This window comes from Clarias gariepinus, chromosome 28, assembly GCF_024256425.1.
Source record: "Clarias gariepinus isolate MV-2021 ecotype Netherlands chromosome 28, CGAR_prim_01v2, whole genome shotgun sequence".
NCBI lineage: Eukaryota > Metazoa > Chordata > Actinopteri > Siluriformes > Clariidae > Clarias > Clarias gariepinus.
This window is the reverse complement of record NC_071127.1, coordinates 5255365-5260867: the sequence shown is the minus strand read 5'-3', so window position 1 is coordinate 5260867 and position 5503 is coordinate 5255365.

The window sequence follows — 5503 nt, the reverse complement described above, 5'->3', positions numbered from 1 at the left end:
CTCTCGCGCAGCGCGGCGATGACCTCATCAGCGTTCCGGCGCACGCGCAAGCGCACACGCGGGCTTCCGCGCCACGCGCGTTGCCATAGCGATATGTGTTCGCTGCTGTTTTTGTTGTTGGATATAGTTTTAGCAAAAAAATATAATGGGGAGAAGAAATGGGGAAAAATCTGTTATGGAGTGGCTGTTGTCATGTTTAAAAGGATATTATTGTTATATAATAAAAAGAAGAAGCAATATCTACAGTATAACGGAACAAATATGTTTTGGCATAATTTCCCTCATATTTATGTCATATTTTATCTATGTTTTAATTTAAAAAGCCCTCTTCTTTACATTAAAACACTTTGTATACTTTTTTTTATATTGAAAGAAATATTGAAAATGTGTATTTTTTGTTTTATCATGTCATCACGGTGATGGACGTTATCATAATTTTGGTCATCATCATTGTCACTTGTGACATCATTTACTTTATGGTCATCACTGCAATATTCTCATCATCATCATCATCATCATCACTGTCAACATCGTTGCTGCCTGTTTCATCATTGTTGTTATCACTTTTGTTGCCTCTGTTATTTAGGTTTTTGTTGTTGAGTATTGCTGGCTCAGTAGATTGTTCATTGTTATTATACACGTCATCTTTGATGTTGTCATCATTGATGTTGTCATCATTTTCATCATCATGCTCATGGTACCTATTGGCATTCCTGCTGCCCTTATTATCATCATTATCATAACTGTTATCATTATCACCACTGTCATCATCATCATCATGTTCATTTATCAACACGGCTGTTGTACTCATAATTGTCATGTCATGAGTATCATTGTCATTGTTGTCACCACCGTAATCATCACATTATAATTGTCTAAACCACTGTCATTCTTGTCATCCTCATTTCTGATGTTGAGATTCTCATAATTTTCGCTTACCTTGTCATCATCATTGTTGTTGCTAAGTCATCGTCATCTTCATCATTTTATTATAAATGTTGTCAGTGGTGTCATCATCATTTCGATCATCATCATCATCGTCGTCGTCATTGTAATTTTTTCGTATCTTTTCTGTCCATGTCATCCTTGTCATTATTATCGTTGTCGCCACTTACATTGTCATGGCCATCATAGTTAGTTACATAATTTGACATAAAAAGGGAAATGGTTGTCATTGTTGTCATCACTGTCCTAATTTTCATGATCATTGTTGTTTCAATTGATGTCGTTGTGGTCCTTGTCATTATTGTCAATGTTATTGTTTTTGCCACGGCATCATCCTTGTCATTTTTTATTATAATTACCATCATCACCATTTCGGCTGCTCCTGGCAATAATAAAGATCATTACTATAATCTTTATTATTGTCATTGTTGTAATTTTTTATCAATTTCCTTAAAGTGACCACCACCACCACCGACATCATCATCATCATCATCATCAACATCATTCTTGTCATACTTGTCTGAGGCTTTTTAATTCTCAATCTACTTGTTACACACACACATATATTACTAATTTTTGAGATTACATTTTACCACTAATAATAATAATGTATTATTTTTGTTATTATTATTATTATTATTATTATTATTATTATTATATTGTTGTTTGTTTTAACTGGTGGCTCGTTCGTTTGTATTCAATAACCACACATTCACTTGAGTTATTTTGTTACCCAGGTAACACAGTCTGTATATAAACACACTTACCATGTATGACCGCTAGGTGCCACTGTTTCACCAAATATTCACTTTCCTTTACTGTCAGACGAGTTTTTAAATTGTCCAGACGTCCAACTAGCGCGCGCGCGCGTGTGTGTGTGTGTGTGTGTGTGTGCTAACATCAGTATAACAGAGTCTGATGTTCTTGATGTTGAATGACATACAGTAATTAGTGTCACAGTGAAGCAGTCCGTTGTGTTTTAAACAGAAAACCCTTTAGAAAGGGAGTGCATAATTACACGTTGTGTAAGGTAATCTCACATGTCCATTATGAGAGCTCGTCACTCATCTCTTCCTCTCAATACCTTCCCATCACTTAAAGGGTTTGAAGGGTCTGTCATGTAGGAACATCTTCATCTTCAAACTAATTTAAACACTCAGTCAAGTTCTACGGTCACCTTAAGTTGAAAATCACACTAATTAGTTCTAATGTAGTTCCTTCAGCAGCACACTTTACTAGAAAGATACTTAAAGATAAACGTAAACAAAAAAACATTACCTTGAGGTGTTTTGTTCAAATCGCTTTGAGATCCAAAGTGTTCAGTAGGAAGTGTTGGAGGGCTTTAGAGCAGTGTGTTCTGTAATGAGTTCACAGATTTCCTCAGTAGTTTCCTGGATTGGGTATTTAAAACATTAGGAAAGTTATGGGACCTAAAATGGGTGCTTATTGAAACTATTGAAAGAATGGCTTTCATTTTGAAACTTCCCACACATAAATCCCATTTTCATAAAAAAAAGAAGAAGAAGATAAAAAAGTCATTAGATTCCTGACTAACATTTTCATAGGAGAAAGAACTTTAATAAGGGTGTACCAAAATCACTGACAGAACCAGGGCTTTGGCACACACACACACACACACACACACACACACCCAGACACACACACACACACAGACACACACACACACACACAGACACACACACACACCCAGACACACACACGCACACACACACACAGACACCCAGACACACACTCACACACACACACACACACACACACACACACACACACACACACACACACACACACAGATACACACACACACGCAGACACAGACACACACACACACACACACACACACACACACACACACACACACACACACACACACACACTGTTGACTAAAGAGTAGTAAATAAATGAATGAATAATATAATAATAAATAACTTTTATATAATAAACTCAAAATTTAAGTCCCAAACTAACATCCAATGTATTTTACTTTGATTATGATTATTATTCCTAATAATAATAATAATAATAATAATAATAATAATAATAATAATAATAATTGTGCCAGGTCCTGTTTATCCAGTTTACATTTCTATAAACAGCTTTCAAAACCAAACTGTAAGGAACTGGCAAAGATGACAAATCTCAACACTGTGTGTAAAGGACTTCCTCAGAATACCACACTCTCTCTCTCTCTCTCTCTCTCTCTCTCTCTCTCTCTTTCTGTCTATCTGTCTATCTTTCTATCTGTCTATCTCTTCCTCATAGGTCACACAGATAAACCAGAGTATTCTAGTTTGCCTCCAAAACCCCACCCACTAGCTGTGTCTCTCTAACCTACCTGGTCGGCACACACCTTAGCGTCAGTGTGACTTCCTGTCCCTCCCATCCGGCGGCAGTCGTACCTGAACTTATTGCCATATTTGTCCATGAGCTTTGCTCTTTATTTATCTTGCTTCCACTCTCTCCTTCTCTCTGTATGGATTAGTTTTTTTGTGGATAGATAGATACATTCTTTTTTAAAAATATCCAATCAACCAGACTCTACTTTCACCTCCACCAGTCATAACCGTGAGCTTCTACTTGTTTAGAAAATGATCAAATATGCAAAGATAATCTAACAGCAATCAGCACTACCTACTACCTACAATCAGCACTACCTACTACCTACAATCAGCACTACCTTAACTACTTACCCAATGAATCTATACTTAAGCATAGCGCCGAGGATCAGATCTTTCTTTCATCTCAACACCCTCAACACAGAAAAAAAACTCTCATTCTCATTTGCACCAAAATACCTATATGAGAATACAAATGCACAAATACAAATACAAAATACAAAATTTTATTAAAATACTCATTAGTATGATTTTTTTTAACAAAATGAGATAAAAACCACTGCCTAAAGATTCTCTACTGTTCACAAAGACAACGCTCCTGCACAGCTATGAGCGGTCAGAAGAGGTCATGATGTCCTTCTACCACTCGACCAGAGCTTTTAATTCCCCATGAACTCCTCTACACCTCAGCATGAGGTTTATTGTTTCTATAGTAACAGCTTATTTACAGCCGACTTGTATGGCGGATGTATAATAAACAGGTTTTAATATGCTGAACACCATCACTGATTATTTTACTATAACGGCAACCACTAATGTTTTTAATTCCTCTTTTAAATAACGTCCCATTTACCCCTCAGAAGGAGATTCATGGTGTTTAATACACCCATTCAAGCCCAAAGTTTGCACCCCAATTACCCATCAACCAGAGGTCACAGTATAATACTCCATTAAATCCATTATCCATTATCACCAACCCTCACCATGACTCATCCACTTCTCAGCAAGAATTAATAAAACTCCATCAATGCATGACGACAGGTTCTTTACCCCCCCTCTGCACCTCAGCAAATAGCAGCATCAGCTCCCCAGCAAGGATTTATAACGCCCCATTAACCGTCACTAGTGTTTTATAATGCTCCTGCACCTCTTGAGCAGGGGATTTTACCACTTCGTCTACCATAGTCACCCTGCCACCGCTCAGTGGGGGGTTATAATGTTCCATCCATCCATCCTCCTTTCACAGTAGCATGCCTGTGGGGCCACTTGCTGGGGTGGCTGGAGATGGAAGACTTACTCACCCGCTGAGGATCTGTGACTAATACATTTCAGAGGAAGGGGGGACGGGGATTTTGGTTGAGAGAGAAGAAACAGCGCGCTTATTTCTGGCACTGCATCTTCTACTTCTCTTTAGTTCCCCTTTTTGTTCGTCAACCCGTTCCTCTTTTCACCTTCTGTCTTGCCAAATTTTACACACATATACTTGTTAAAAAAAAAAAAAAAAAAAAAAAATATATATATATATATATATATATATATATATATATATATGCAGGCATAGCAAAGTATAATATATATAGAGTATATAGTATATACTATACTATATACTCTAGTATATATTGTAAAATATATAGTAGAGTAAATAGTAGATGTCAAACTCAGATGCTGCTCAGGCCATGCACAGAGAGAAGAAGCCACTTTATGTCCTGGACTGGATTAATTTCTCCCCCGCCCTAATCTGCCACCCCAACTAACTCTCTGGTTCTAACCTGGCCACCCCATTAAACACTCCCCCAATGACTAAATTGCTATGTTACCTCATTACCACACTCAAGAAGCATAAAACAGTTGGTAAAATCCCTCAGTAAGTTTCCATGCTAATGCTGTTTGCCTGTGCATTAGACAGTGGAACATTTTACCAGCTGCCCCTGTCACACTTAATCCTTAACACCAACGTTTAAGAGCGGACGTGTCTCATCTGCAGGCTAAGCGCTTTGATTGTCTCTCCGTGCCTGTTCATGAATGGATGTTTGTGGTTTTTGGAAAGAAGGCTACGTTCCGTTCTGGAATGTAGAATGCCCGCTATGGGGTGTGCGACCACGCCTGAAAGCGGGCATAGGAATTCGGTGTCTGTCTGTGTGTCTGCATGTATGCGTGTGTGTGTGTGTGTGTGTGTGTGTGTGTGCCCTCCAGCTGGAGGACAA